Source organism: Ceratotherium simum, chromosome 4 (genome assembly GCF_057802395.1).
Source record: "Ceratotherium simum simum isolate JZ-2026a chromosome 4, ASM5780239v1, whole genome shotgun sequence".
NCBI lineage: Eukaryota > Metazoa > Chordata > Mammalia > Perissodactyla > Rhinocerotidae > Ceratotherium > Ceratotherium simum.
In genome coordinates this window covers 57,426,795-57,443,129 of record NC_141903.1, presented here as the reverse complement: position 1 = coordinate 57,443,129, position 16,335 = coordinate 57,426,795, and the positions used below count along the sequence as shown (strand labels likewise).

General features: G+C 40.6%; 1 long non-coding RNA gene across 1 annotated transcript in view; it reads right to left on the bottom strand.

Moving 5' to 3' along the window:
* Positions 1-16,335, bottom strand: part of LOC147917302 (uncharacterized) — a 70,084-nt gene that overhangs the window by 11,687 nt on the left and 42,062 nt on the right. Inside the window, exon 2 of the long non-coding RNA XR_015551981.1 lies at positions 10,695-10,907. This is a non-coding gene — a long non-coding RNA (uncharacterized LOC147917302). The remainder of the gene's footprint in view (positions 1-10,694; positions 10,908-16,335) is intronic.

Here is a 16,335-nt window from a genome sequence, read left to right as displayed (position 1 = left end):
CAGTTTATCATCTTTCTCCATTATCTCTATCAGCACCTCTAAAGCCACTCAAAATAAACACAATAAAAGCAAAAATCGGGGCCGGCCCCGTGGCTTAGCGGTTAAGTGCGCGCGCTCCGCTGCTGGCGGCCTGGGTTCGGATCCCGGGCACGCACCGACGCACCGCTTCTCCGGCCATGCTGAGGCCGCGTCCCACATACAGCAACTAGAAGGATGTGCAACTATGACGTACAACAATCTACTGGGGCTTTGGGGGGAAAAAAATAAATAAATAAAATCTTTAAAAAAAAAAAAAAAAGCAAAAATCATGTGCTTGCTATGCCAAGAGAGTTTTAAGACCTGTCCTGAAGCCCTTCCTTCCAACCAGAATGCCTCCTCCAAATCCCTCCTATGAAGACATTCTGGAGCCTCCACTGCCTGTAAGAAATCTGTGTTTTCTATCGATTGATTGATTAATTTATTGATTAATGGAGATGCTCCCTAGCATTGGATATATTGTCCTCAGTTTTCTAATGTGTAACATTCATTCAAGTGTTCATTGAATTAATGGAGTGCTACCACATGCTAGGCACAGACAAGGCATTGAGGACTTAGATGAGTAACATGCAGTTCTAGCCCTTCTAGGAATGTAGATTTTAGTGTTGCAGAAGTATCTTAGAAATTAAATAGAGCAAAGACAAACGTTACAGACTCAGCCCCAAGCAGGAACTTAACAAACATTTCTCTCTTTACATTTCAAAAAAACAGACCTCTTTCAGAAGTATCTGTCTCACCAATATTTACACCAATAATTCATCAGGGTTTGAAGAGATTTGAAACGGTTTTAACCACACAGTAATAGAAATTTCAAATCTCCAAAAACGTGGCACACATATCTAAAACTTCTGCCTAAATATTTTAAGAATCCAAACACCAAAAAAAAAAAAAAAAAAAGGTCAATGACCCCTACTAAATCTAGAGAATGAAAATCTGAATTAAAGAGACTGAGGAAAATAGACTCCAGAGGCCCTTAGTTGTGAGTGGTAGGTGAGCATCCACATAGACAGCACTGACCACTGGCTTTGCAAAGACTCCTGAGAAACGCTCTGTGTCTGTCTCATTTCCTTTCAACTCCATTCTCATAGCGCCATTGGAGAAACCAGATGCCATGAGATGCCTCATTGGCTCCAAGTCATCCAGACAATCGCAGGCCTGGCATGAAGGCTGGAGTGCAGGTGAAGAAAGGAGGAACAGGGTTTCTTCTCCTCTTTGCAGAGTTGTGTGGGCTTGGCTGTTAGACAGCTCTGCCTCGTCTAGCTGTATGACATTGGGCAAGTTACTCAACTTTCTAATTCTCAGTTTTCTCATCTCTAAAGTAGGGGTAGTAATCATAGCTTCCTCATGGCATTGATGGAAGGAGAGACTGAGGCTGAGCATCTGCCTGCCATACACCTGCTTATTTAGGGCTCTCGTAAAAGCCCCAGAGGCATGTTGTCATCACTGTAGAAGTGTTCCCTATAAGGGTTCCCTTACAACATCATCATCATCATCACCACCACCACCATCACTGCCATCATCACCACCGTCATCATCATCATCTACATGCTCCAGACTCAAGATTCATTGAATGCCTTCTGGGGAGAGAGGAGACCTAAGCAAAAAGAGAAAGAGAACTAAGTCTGAGCCTTTCTGAAGCTGATTAAAAAGTACAGTGGAATAAAACTAATAAAAATGATAATTAATTGGGCATTTATTGTGTGACAGTCACAGAGCTAAACACTTTATCCACAGTGTCTCATTCAGCCTCCTACCAACCATCGTATGAGGAAAATGCTACTACTCCTCCCATTCTGGAACCAAGGGAACTGAGGATTGGCAAATGGAGTCACATATTTAATGTCTCACAGCCGGAAGTGGCAGAGCTCTAAGTGCCAGTAGCAACCTCTGCAAAAAAGAGAAGAAACACTGTACCTTCTTCCTTCACGCAAACCCAAGTGTTCACACACAGGACAGGCCAGGAAATTTGCCAAAAATCTGGTAACTCAAGCAAGTCTCATTTCTGGGTTTTTTGTTGTTGTTGTTTTTAATATAGGGTCTATACTTCTTTCCTCTCCTTTCCCCCAGAAAGCATCCTCACCATTTTCTCAGAAGATAAAGATAGTAACTACTAAGAAAAACAAAAGTCAGATAAATTTTAAAAGATGGTGTGGCATTATTTTAATTAAGTATTTTCCTTTGAGTTTATGGGCAGTATCTTGGCCTGGGAATAATCCTACATAATTAAAACTCCCTTGCCTCTGTTCTTTTAATTCTTCTTTTTATTCTATGAAAGCCTGTAGATGATGATATTTTTCAACAAAAAACCCCTTGGAGGGAGCCCGCTGTGCGTCTGTCAGCAGCCTGACCGCTGGAACCGCAGAACCATGATTGCAGACGGTGAGCGTGGTGTGTGACAAGGAGAACGTCCTGCCTCTGGCGTGAGTCCACAGGCAGAGGAGTTTCACCGGGGAAAGAGGTGGAGGCCCAGGTTTGCCTTGAATAGGCAACAAAATCAGATGAATAGCTGAATGTGCCTAACCTTGGCAGAGGACATGCCTCAAAGAGGCCTTCATCACAGCGTGGCAACACATCGCACAGAGGGCCTGCCTCTTTAAAAAGAAACAAGCTCATTTAGCTGGCAACTGCTAAAAGCAGAAAGAACATTTGTCCTTAAGCCACAATGTGAAACAAATGTCCGCTCTTTTCTCTGAGGCACACTCAGGACAGACACTGTGATACTTCTTTCCATGAGTGTGGAGAAGAAAAGGAAGCACAGAGAGGGTGGAATGTTTGTCCTAAGCCCACACAACAATCAGTGTCAGGGAGACAATAAAAACCTAGGTGCCTCTGACTCCCAGAACACTGGAATGTTTGAAAGATAGTAAGGCAAAGTTTACCACCTACAGTCACGCCGTCGCTTAACAACAGGGATACGTTCCGAGAAATGCGTCATTGGGCGATTTCATCATTGTGTGAACATCATAGAGTGTAGTCACACAAACCTAGATGGTATAGCCTACTACCACCTGGGTATACGGTACTAATCTTATGGGACCACCATCATATATGTGGTCTATTAGTGGACCGAAACGTCGTTATGCAGTGCATGACTGTGTTTCATTTCTGTGAGATGAAAATAGAAAAGTCCAAATTGTGACATGGGCTCCATCCCAACAGTACAAACGCTAAATCTATTTTTCATATTTAAATAACAATTTAACTAAATATTAAATTTAAGTACTTAAATTCCCTATATGGATTGCCATGTGAATGATACATTTACAGGTACTAATGCATGTTGTAATGTAATTGTAACAATTATCTCAATATGATACTTTCTTATTTATTTTATGATCAGATCCTTCCAGTGGCTGTCTGGCTATGTATCTTTAATATAACAATTTTAATAAGCCATTTTAATTTCATCTATTTATAATAAATGTTCACCGAGTACTTAGTATCCACCAGACACTGTAACGGATACTCATCTACTCTCACTCCGCTGTGAAATTACTTGAAACTGAAAGTCTTCGAAGTTACTTAAAGTGTAGAAAAATCTAAAAATTCCATGATTGCTAATGAACTCCAAATGACTAATCACTGTCCCCAAAAAAGTGGTGTTGTTTGGCTTTGAAATGAGATGGAATCCTACAGTCAAGGCCACCAGAGAGAGCGAACACCCTGAAGCATTCCTTAACAGGTCTTGTTCTAGGACTTGAAGTTTGAGTTCCAGCGGCTGATAGCCATCAACCTTTCAAATGGGAGATCAAGTGGCAAGGTCCTCAAATAACAACACAGAAGAGGAGAATTTCATCATTTTTACCAATTCTCTAAGAGCTGATTCAATCCTAAAGGAAAGCGCATGTCCGCTCTTTGGCTGGTAATCAATGTGCTTGCTATACCTTTGTGATCCTTAATGATTTTCAGAAGTTCTGTGGGATAATTCCACACAATCATAAAATAAATGCATCAAAAAGGCATTTTCCTTCTTACGCACTGGGTCTACTCAAAGACAGCGTAAGGCTTTAAAAATTGACTAGAAGATCATACAAACAGAAAGTAGAATGATGGTTGCCAGAGGCGGGGGAGGGGGAGTGGTGGTGGAGAGAAATGGAGAGTTGTTATTTAATGGGTATAGAGTTTCAGTTTTGCAAGATGAAAAAGTTCTGAAGATTGGTTGCACAACAATGTGAATATACTTAACACTACTGAATTGTATACTTAAAAATGGTTAAGATGTGTGAAGTCTATATTATGAGTATTTTATCACAATTTAAATTCTTTTTAATTGGCTGACAGGGAAAGAGAGGAAGTATTAATTCTGGATGAAGGTCAGGAATTACATTCAAATGTTTGTTTCTATCTTTTTCAGGAAGTTTTAGATATTCAATTGGGTTTTAAAAGTTTAGAGTATTTTCTAGAAACTAGTCCCTCCAAGCTTCCTAACAAATGCGATAATTGTTATAATACCCTGAATAATAGCACTATTGAGTATATTACTATTAGAATAACACAATTTCTACTTCTTACTTAGTTCTACTGGACCAGAACCTTCCTAAACATTTTCCTGCTAACCAAGGTCCTCTCCCTTCTGTCACTCTGATGTACCCTAGAGAAAGGCACCTGATTTAGAGAACTATCCTCATAATCCTATGTTTTGTTGTATGACCTCTCCCTTTACAATGCAACTCTACATGCAATTTCTCATCTATACTTCATAACTCCTCTGTGATAGGAAGACCAAGGGGTAGCTCACTCTTTTTTTTTGTTGCTAATGAGGTCACATTGGTTTATAACCTTGTGTAAATTTCAGGTGTTCATCATTATATTTCAGCTTCTGTATAGACTACATCATGTTCACCACCAAAAGTCTAGTTTCCATCCATCACCATACATATGTGCCCTTTTACCCCTTTCACCCTCCCTCCACCACTTTCCCTCTGGTAACCACCAATCCCTTCTCCATGTTTGTTTGTTTTCTCATCTTCCACATATGTATGAAATCATACAGTATTTGTCTTTCTCTGTCTGACTTATTTCACTTAGCATAGTACCCTCAAGGTCCATCCATGTTGTCGTGAATGGCAAGATTTCATCTTTTTTATGGCTGAGTAGTATTCCATTGTTTATACATACTACTATGTGCCAGGCACTGTTTTAGGCACTCTACACATATTCGTTCATCCTCACAACAAGCCTGTGAGGTAGATAGAACTACAAGTGATTTAAACTGAGGCACTGGAGTTAAGAAACTTGCTCAAGTCTTAGAGTTAGAAAGGTGTGGAGCCAGAATTCAAACCCAGGATACACATCACATATATTCTAAATTCGTTACACTATACCACTGCTGATGAGAGTAAATGAGAGAGCCATGTAGAAAAGAACTTCAGAGACCTGGCAATTATACCAGACCACACTTCACAGAAAATAAAAGAGAGGAAATAAGAAGCAACCTTAACTTCCAGTAGTGATTAAAGATGAGGCTGATGAAGATCTCATCCTGGGAGCAGGCGTGTTAGCTCTGCCTTTCTCTTGCAGTTGCCATGTGCTTGCACTGGTAATGTTGTCTCAATCCATGGTTTATTTGCAGTAATCTTTTTAAGCCATATGTCCATTTGTGGGAGTAATTTAAACTAGATAATATAAACATAAATCCATATAACCACATGCACGTAAACCTCCATACTCCAAAAGAAAAACGCCAAAAGCAACAAAATAAATGAGAACACCACTGTCAACCACCCCCCTCGCATGTGGTGGAACTCCCACTCATCCTGTGCAGTACCTCATGATTATACGACATCTGGCCATCTGACACAGAGACCTGGAAGCATTCCAGTGTCAATCTGAATACTAAATAGAAAAAAACAAACAACAAAAAAACCTCACTAATTTCTTTCTAGTTTGTTTCATATATAAAGGTAAGCTAGAGAGCATAAAAAGTAAAATCTCTCCCAATACAAAATCAAAAAGCACGTAAATGTTGAATAAAATGTAATTGTCACCCATCGAAATGCAGATCTGAGCTTGCAAGAAAACAGAAAAAGTGCAGGAGCAAAAGGGAAGAGGATGCTGAAAACAAGGTGGTAAGTGGTAGCTACAGCCAACCTGTGTATCTTTGCCAATCTTGGTAACCAATAGCCTTGCCTTCTGACAGCCACACAGGAGCCAGGAGATAAGGTGGAAGCTGGAACTGAGACCCCTATATAAAGCCCAGGTTGTATTAGGGCTGCACATTCAATAGAAGAACAGAATAGAAAAAAATAATAAAATTGGCTTGCTGGCAAATGGAGATGACAAGAAAATGCGTCTGTCTTAGTCTGGGCTCAGGATGGGAAAATCACCGCTAAGCACTTGTAACCCCATGCTTGCCCTCACATGGGTTTAAGATTTGAATTTGTACCACCAAAGTGATTTAGGAAAAAACAGGCAAGATAGTGACTTAAAGTACTCCAAGATTGGTAGCTAACCAGGGTGCCGGTTAGAAGCAAACTCAAATTGACTCTGAAGAGAAATGTCATCAGCACAACCTCAAAAGATTCCCAAAGATAAAGCACCACAGAACATGGGTTCAAAATCCAAAAGTACATAATTACTTAAGCTGTCATCAGTGAGAATCAGCAGAAACAACTGCCAGCAGAATTAGAGCCCTAGGAATTATCAGATATGTAATGTAAAGTAAATATAGTGAAACGTTTAAACAAATTTAAATGGAATAAAAATATTAACCAGGAAAAATAACTATCAAAAAATTTCAGATAAAAAAGCTAAAAAAGAATTAAAAAAAAATTTATGGGTGGGTTAAACCAGAGATTAGGCACAGCTGAAACGAGAATTACTAAACTAAAAGTTACATCTGAAGGAATTACCTATAACGCAGCATAGAGAGCCAAAGTAAGAGAAAATACCAGAGAGGTTAAGAGACTCAGAGTTGAACTAGGCCATTCCACAGAGTTTTTCAGGAGGTGGATGAGACTGATGGAGGTGATTGCCACGGCTGCTGCCTCCCTTGTCAGTTTCAGAGGCATACCCAGAATGTGGTGCTCTTGAAGGCACTGTGGAGTCAGATGCCCCATCAGGTTGCAGAAGTCTAGAACTGATCTTAAAAGATCAGACTATTTCGAAGTAACTTAACCATGTCAAGAATATTTACAGGGATACAAAAACACACAGAACTCAACAAGGTAAATGAAAAACACAACATGCACACTAGAAAGGAAGAAGTAAAACCGTCTTTATTCACAGACGACATGATTATCTGTGTAGAAAATCCAATGGAACTTATAAAAGAACCTCGTAGAACTAGGAAGTGAGTTTAGTATGGTGGAAAGATACAAGTACAATATTTTAACAAATTGATTGTATTTTAATATACTAGCAATGAATAACTCGAAATTGAAATTTTAAAAGATATCATTTACAATTTCATCAAAAAATATAAAATTCTAGGAAACAATCTGACAAAGTATATGCAAGACCTGTATGCTGAAAACTATAAAACATTGCTAAGGGGAATTAAAGCATACCTAAATAAATGAAGAAATGTAATCTGTTCATGAATCACAAGACTCCACATTAGTAAGATACCAATTTCCCTAAGTTAATTTACAGATTCAACATGATTCCAATCAAAATCCCAGCAAGATTTTTTGTTGACATTGGCAAGATGATTCTAAAACTCATGTGGAAATGCAAAGGCCTTACAATAGGCAGAACAACTTTGAGAAAGAACAAAAATGAAGGACTTTTACCACCTTACTTCAAAACTTGTTATAAAACAACAGAGATCAAGGGAGTATAGTACTGGTGCCAAGAAAGTCAAATAGACCAACAGAACATAATAGAGTCCAGAAGTAGAACCACACATATATGGTTAACTGATTTTAGACAAAATGCAAAGGTAATTCAATGAGGAAAGGGTAGTCTTTTCAACAAATGGTGCTTGAACAATTTGATATCCATATCCAAAAAAACTGAACTTTGATACATTCCTTGTATCACATACAAAAATTAACTCCAAATGGATCATAGACCTAAATGTAAACCAGATAATAAAACTTCTAGGAGAAAATCTTTGTGAACTTGTTAGGCAAAGATTTCTTAGAAACAACACCAAAAGCACATTCCGTTTTTTTTAAAAAAGGGTAAATTGAGTTGCATCAAATTAAGAACTTCTGATCTTCAAATGACACAGTTAAGAGAACAAAAAAATAAGCCACAGACTCGGAGAAAACATTGGAAAATCACATATCTGATAAAGTCCTTGTATCCAGAATATATAAAGAACTCACCAAACTCAATAATATGAAAACAAATAACCCAATTTTTTTAAATGGGCAAAGATCTGAACACACATTTCACCAAAGAAGATATGGAGATGACAAATAGACACTTGAAAAAATGCTCAATATCATCAGTAGTTAGGAAAAATGCAAATTAAAACCATAATCTGGTGCCACTATTCACATATTAGGATTTCTAAAATTAAGAAGACTGACCACACCAAGTGCTGATGAGGATGTGGAAAAACTGAAACTCTCATACACAGCTAGTGGGAATGTTAAATGACAATCACTTTCAAAAACACTTTACAGTTTTTTAAAAAATGAAATATACAACTATCATATGATTCTTTGATTCCATTCCTAGGTTTTACCCAAGAGAAATACAAGTATATGTCCATACAAAGACTTGTACATAAATATTTATAGCAGTTTTGTTTGTCACAGCCGAAACCTAGAAACAACTCAAAACTCTCTCAACAGGTGAATGGACAACAAACTGTGGTATCACCATACAAGGGAATGCCACTCGGCTATAAAAAGCAATGAACTATGATTGATACACACAAAGACATGGATGAATCTCAAAATAATTATGCTGATGAAGACAGACAAAAAGAGTTCACATTGTAGGATTCTATTTACATAAAAGTCTAGAAAATGCAAACTAATCTGTAGGGAGAGAAAGTAGATCAGTGAGAGTTTTGCAGAGTGAGAGGTTGGAGGGAGATGAGGAAATTTTGGGGGGTGATGGAGATTATCTTTTGTAAAAGAATTTAAAACATCATGACAGCAAGACCCAGATTCCCTTGCCTTTGACTCTTACCTTCTTTCCCTTTTTCCCTCTCTCTCCCCTTTTATTTGCTATTCCTCCCTTCCCCCAAACATTGACTGACCAACAATCCACAAAGATGGCAATAATAGCTGTCAGGAGAACTGTTCTGACAGTTATCTGGATGGGATTGCACTAAAGATTCCAAGCAAGAAACACAAAAAAGAGAACAATCTCTAATAATTCCAGCTGTAAGATTCACAGCAGTTAAAAACTATGACTTCTATGTGAGCCACAGCACAAGGACATATATCCCTCTCTTCTGCTCACCCCATAACACCCCAGCTCTGCTTCAAGTGGGAGTTACCTGGTCTTCAGAGGCTCCCTGATGCCTATCAGCTGAGCCTTTAACCTTTATTTCAGTCACTTAAATGCAAACATTTAACATCTTGATTGTGGTGATGCTGTATACAAATATGAAAACATATTAAATTATGTAGTTTAAATATAGCAACTTATTGTATGTCAGTTATACCTCAATAAAGCTATTTAAAAAAAAAGGGGGGGGCCTACTTAAAAGAAGGAAAATCAGGCAGAAGCATCCAGATCTGAGACTGGTAAACTGACAAGCGTTGGAGGCTACCAGAATATTCCAGAGCCTATTTTGTAAGTGACCTTTCCTCTAGATTCAGCCCCACATCAGAAACCCTGCCGTGCCAACTTGGGCAGTGTTTACCCAGGGAAAACTCATCTGCACTTGCACCATGCAGAGGAGTTTTCTCCTTTTTTGGTTTCATTAGCCTTTATTCAGTCAGCTTTGTTTAATCTGCTCAAGGCCTATAAGAATTGGCATCTCATCACCAGACTAAAAAAAGAAGCCTCTATACTCTGATTTCTCTTCAGAGCAAATAAATATTTTGCCTTTTACTAAAAAAAATACAAAAAAAAAAGACTATTCTCAGAATTTCTACATGAAATCATGTTCATTATTTTTTTAAAGAACAAATGTATTGCAGACCTAGAAAAATAAAGTACACAAAGGCATGGGCATATACTCTTGACCCTCGCCTCCTCTCGATGGTTTGAGCTATAGTTTCTAATTTCACAAATACAAACACCAAAGTGCACTGCTTTGCCTTTGGAGAAAAACAAAACAAACACATCTCCAGCCTTCTGCAATCCATGAGCTCTTCTTGCATGAAGCTGGGACCAAGAGAAAGAGGACAAAAGCAGGAGTGAGATCTGCCTCCCATGCCTTGACTCAATGCCCTTTTTTGCTTTCCCCACCATAAGCAGAGCAATTAACGTGCAACCAGCTGAGTAACCGATAGCCATGTTTCCTAGGGGATAGAGGAGGGCTCCAATGATGCTGTTACAGGATACCTTGTTGAATTACCAGAAAAAAAATGAGCAGAAGGAGAGAGTCCTTGTTTTTTTTTTTTTTTCAGATTGGCCACTTGAGGTTTTTCCCAGCCTCAAGGCTGGGGTGTCTCAGTGGTGCAGTGAAACCTCCACTTACATAGAGAAATGAGGATGACCTTTTGAATTACTATTTAAACAGGGCCGGTGCACACAGCAGGCACCAGATGTGCTCAGAGAGTGACTCAGGTCTTGATACCTACCTGAGCAAGCCAATCCACCTGCTCTGAGGATGTGCTTGCCGCATCCTGATCCTATGAGGATGCTGCAGTCATAGTGTCACCCTGTGGAAACTGCATTTACGCTAAGACTGAATGAAGTTCAGAGGCTTCCACATTGTATAAACCAGGCAGTCATCTATCCTCTACAGTGTCCTCTGGTCACTTCCATCCTTGGACTATGAGCCCCAAGTCTTCCTAGAAGAAAAACAAAGATTACATAGAACATAACCACAAATTGAGTTCACCAGTTCTTAAATAAGCCACCTGGTTCCACATAATGTGAAGAGCAAATGCTAATTGCAACACAAGCTATCTGACAACACTTGGAGGCAACATCAGGCTAATTTTAAATGTGATTGGTCCCTGTGTCCTTTCACCCACAGTGGGGGTTTGGACATTGCCTGTCACCAGAGGGAAGTTCTGGTCTGGAAGTCTAGCATACATGGGCACACTGAAGTTAGTTTGCTTGAGGGAAATAAAATCTCTCAGACACACTATCTCCTTTTCACACCTCTTAATTTGTATATGCGATGTTAAGGTCTTAATATGCATTTGATATGTTAATGAAATATTCTTTACAATTGCTAAAAACAATTTTTCATGCTGTAAGCCCTCTCTGATTTCAGAAAGGAATCAAGATACTAAAATCCTATCTCTGCCATTCCTGTATTCTTTAAAATTCTCCTTATCCCCATTTGTAATCTCCATTACCAGCTAAAAATTCTTCTTATTAAACTTTCCCCATTCAAATTATTTGTATGGGTTTTGTCTCCTGATAGAGCACTGCACAATTCTGGGGATATGTGAATGACACTTCCAGAATTTACACAGCATGCAACCTGCCCAACTATACATGACCTTCCCAGCAAAGCACCCCACACATTCTACTGCAGTGATCCTCACTTCACTTGTCAATCACCTCCACTAGACTGCAGGCTACTCTATGGCAGGGACTAAGGAAGGCAGGGACTAACACCAGAGCAAAGTGTTAAAGGCAGGGGCTCTGTAGCCGTATTGCTGGGTTCATAGTGTGGTCCCAACGCTTAAAGGCAATGGTCTGAAAACAGGGGAAATTGAACTTTCCTCATAAGGCTGGCTGTGAGGATTAGCAGAAAGAAAAAAAATAGGAAATGTCAAGCACTGTGCCTGGAATAGAGCACACGCTAAGTCAGCTGCTTTTACTATCTGATTCATCCGTGTGTTCCCAGCATTTTGAGCAGTGACCAGAACTCAGTAGCTGCACTGTTCATTAGAGTGAACTCGTCTATTAACAAACAAACAAGCTTTTCCTCTGAGATTAAAGACAAAAATTATTGTAGAAAGGTGTTTTATTTCTCAATTGTTGGAAAGCCTGTGGCTCTGGAAATCATTTTCCTATGTCCTGCATCTATTCAATGGGGGTTAGAGAAGGTGGGAGAAGAGAAAAAGACTGGAAAGTGAAAATAAACTAAAATGAGTGGGAAAGGACATAAGAGACAGAGGGCCATTCAGAGAGAGGATATGTACCAAATGTGGGAAATGAAAAGCAAACCAGGAAATATTTTTTAAAATAAATGTGAGGAGAAGCTGAAGAAGGAAAAATGAAAATTGTACAGAGAAATAGTTAGCAAAAAAAAATAGGAATATAGTTCTAGATAGGCTGTCTCGGGACCTTGCCCTAATCTACAAGAACATCTGAGCCTACAGCTGGTTTGGGCTTCATTTGCCTCCTCCTCCTTCTATTTTTCTTCCCTCCTTATCCAGCTCTTTTCTCAGGGGCACTGGGAATTCAACCCTGGGAGAACTGCTCTCCCAGGGGCCGATCACCCAGAGACATTTGTCCCTTTTGCTTGTTCACTGGCCCCCACAGCGAACTGGGCACTTCACTTCCGCTCCTGCTACTTTTCATGGGCTTTATTTACAAGGGCCAATTCTAAAGTTTGTTTGCTTGGTTTTGTATTGTTAGAAAAATAGGGAGAAAAAAAATCTCTCCATCCTGAGAAGCCTGCACTAGAAGGGGTTACCTCCACTGGGGAATGTTCCTGTCTCAAAATGAAACTGGGTTAATTGGGAAGGGCTTGCAGAAATACTGAAGCCCAATTAGCAAAATCTAAAGTCTCCCAATTAACAAGATAATTGTTAAATGGCTTTGGGGCAGCATTTAGAGCTTTAGAAAAGAAACCACTTGTTGCTAGCTTAGTCAGAGGGTGGTTTAAGATCCTTTCCACTCCGTAAAAGGAACATGGAAGTACAGAGATTTCAAGAAGTTTGGATAGAATATGTTTGTGGAAAGCCTTGAATGGACGCCATGGGTCCCAAGGAGCCCCAGCAGAAATATTTCTCAGATGTTGGACTTTATTCCATTGACATCACCAGCATCAAAACCTCCGCCTAAGAGCAGGCCTTACATATACAGAGAACAGCCTTGGCCACCCACCCTGGATTTCTGTCTACTGGCTTTGATCCTTATCTGTACTGCAAGGTTATCCCTTTATTAATACGCTCTTCCCTGTTGGCTCTCTACGGTTTTGATAGCATTTGCTACTTCTCCGATGATTTTTAAATCAAGATACAGTCTCCATGAAAGACCAAAAAAGGAGGGAGTGGGAGAGAAAATGCCTCCTTGGGCTGATCCCCTGCAGGAGGGAGGCCCCGTCTCTCACTGGAGGCCTGTAGCTGATCCTCTGGATTTTAATAGGACTTCTATGTTTGAGATCAAGAGACTCTGAGGAAAAACCTCACAACAGCTGAGAGGAACGGCGCAGTCCCTGAGAGCATAACCACCTCCTCACGAAGTAGACACTTCTCTCATAAGGAGAGCTCAGTCCTTGCCATAACAGAACCAGCCGCCATCTGCCTTCTCCCAGCTCCCTGCACAGTCTGTCCTGTCCCTGCGTGTGGGCTGGGTGGGGGAGCCAGCTGTACTCCTCTGTGAGGTAGCAGGCATGGGGCCTACAGTGTCCACGGGGCGCCTGGACCCCATTCTGTGGGCACCTCCCCCAGCACCCAGGCTGGGCCAGCAGGGCCCTTCTCCCAGGGGTGCTCACCCTCAGCTTCGGGAATTTTCCTTGGCTCGCATGATGTTGTGTTATCCTTGAAACAGCTTTCTGCTTTGGTTTTTAATGTCATTTTGCCAGGAGGGGAATGAAAAAATAAGCCATGGGTACTGACGCCTCCTCCCAGCAGCATTGGGAGATACCCCTAACAAAAGAGCATTTTCCGAATTTAAAATACTTCCACCGTCCACATCTGAAATTCACCATGGTGGTACTTTCTGAGGTTCTTCAACGAAGGATTGAGAGATGATTGGGCATGAAACCATGCCTGTTGTTCTCCTCATCTATTTGAATTATGGGAAAAGTTTTTGGAATACAGAGGATAATTTCTACTATTTGGGCTGAAAAGGCTTTAACCAAATGTAAACTCTCTGCTACTAACTGTACATTTTTTACTCGCCATGTGGTCCCTGACACCTCACCAGAAAGAAACTGATATTTCTTCTCTCAAACTAATAGGATAGTTGGTGATTAGCCAGGATCACGGGCCTGCCCTCCCGCAAGAAATGTCCTAACACTTTTGCACTGGGGCCAGTTTGAGCTTTTTTTAATATCCTCTTCCCCAATATTTTACCCTCAAGGCGTAGGAATTATGAACAGTTGTTGAGTATTCATATATTTGCTTGTAAAATCTCAAGAGTCGCACTCTATCAAGTTCCCACAGACTACAGGAAAATCTCAGAAGCCGAAACTCATCAAATGCCGGTGGCTAATTTGCTTTAAAAATCACACCTCCCCAAAAGATGACAGCCTGGCATTTTCTATAGAAACTTATATGAACACTTCAGTCTGTGCTTTAGGAGGGAATTGCCTCCAGATGAATCTAGCAGAGCCAAACGTCTCCTTGTGATCCTTGACCAGATTTGAACCAGTGGCTCTTTCCCACAGAGTACAAAAGAAACTTGAACCAGGGCTTTGGTCCTTATGTCACCTCTGTATCAATGACAGCTGCAGCACACGGTGGCTCGGCTGCTTGAGTGCAGCGACTGGCACGGCGCTTGGAAAGTAATAGGAGAAGTGTCAGGGAAGACTGTAGGTAGCAGAAGCGATAATGAGACCAAGTGCGATCCCCAGCCCCCACCAAGATTAAATGTGCCCGTGTCTTTCTTCCCTAATTAGACAGTTATATCATTTACTTTCCAACCTTAAGAAATATCCAAGGAGAGTGCTGAGCATGCCAATTTTTCTATTGACCCTTCACAGCTTTGCAAAGCAAAAACCCTTCTGTTGGGGGGTGAGGTAGGGAGTACAGATCTAGCCTTTCCCTCTGGAGTCAAGCACAGTCAACCAGTCCTTCAGCAGGGCCCGTTGTCACAGGCAGAGTCTCAGGGAGGGAAGGACGGTCTGTTGAATTTTGCATCTTAAATCCAAAGGATTTATCCCATATGCTACAGGCAGCCCCAGATCACGGAAGCATTTTTCTGTGGTTTCTGAATGGAACAGCTTGTCTCTTCCTGCTGCTTTACAAGCATAAAGAAGAGGAAATAAATACTCAAGTTTTTTGGTAAGTTATAGGCAAATGCTTAGTGCTTCACATCTTGTGACTGTAAACATTCACGCTGCCTTCTCTCCCCCACTCTCTGGCTTTTGGGCAATTTCGAATATTTCTGAGGATACAATGATCTTTAACAGTGTGTATTTTACTCAACCTGTTTCTAATCCTTGTTCTCCAAGAGATGCCAGTTGCTTTAATGAGAACTAACTGTGGAGAATTAGTGTGATATTGTGGAAGGGGCACTCGCCAAAGAGAGCAGAAACCTTGTTCCAGGTCTAGTTTCAATTCTCTCTAGCTGTTTGGCCTCAAACAAACCACCTCACCTCTCTGGGATTTGGTTTTCTAGTATCCAAAATGAGACGGGAAGCAGGGAGTGTGGGCCATCCCAGCTAGCGACATGCCAAAATTAGGCTTCTCCTATCAATTACTGGCATGACTTATTCATGCCCTCCAGCCGTAACACACATACACACAAACATGCACACAAATATATTTTCAAGAATTTTTAAAATTAAGCATAGTTTTTAAATGAAGGCAGAGGATGTTAGATAGAAAAACTACAGGAACTCTCAAGAGCCCCCTGAAGGTCTAGAATCAATCATCTTAATGACACCACCACCTTAAGAAGATATAATTCTTTCCAAAAAAAATGTGTCTGATTTTTCCCCCAAACCTGCTCATCCCACAGATTTCTTCCCTCTCAATAAATAGCAACTCTATTCTTCGAATCACTCATGTCAAAACCTGGGAATCGACTTTGACTCTTCTCTTCCACCCCACATCCCATCTATCAACAAGTCCTGTCTGCTTCATCTTGAAATAACCTTGACTCAGAACGCCCCTCCTTTTGTCTCCTAAGTATCTCCCTATTTTTACCTCCCCCCCAAGTCTACCCTCAACACAGTGGCCGGAGTAACTCTTTTAGAAAGTAAGACAGATCAAATGTCACTTCTGGTCTGACATGTCCAGAGGTTTCCTTCTTGCTCAGAGTTAAGCCCAAGCCCTTGCAGGCCCAGCAGAGCCTCCTTGCTCTGCCTTGATACCTCTCTGACTTCTACTACTTTCCCTTGTTCTCTCTGCTACAGCCACACCG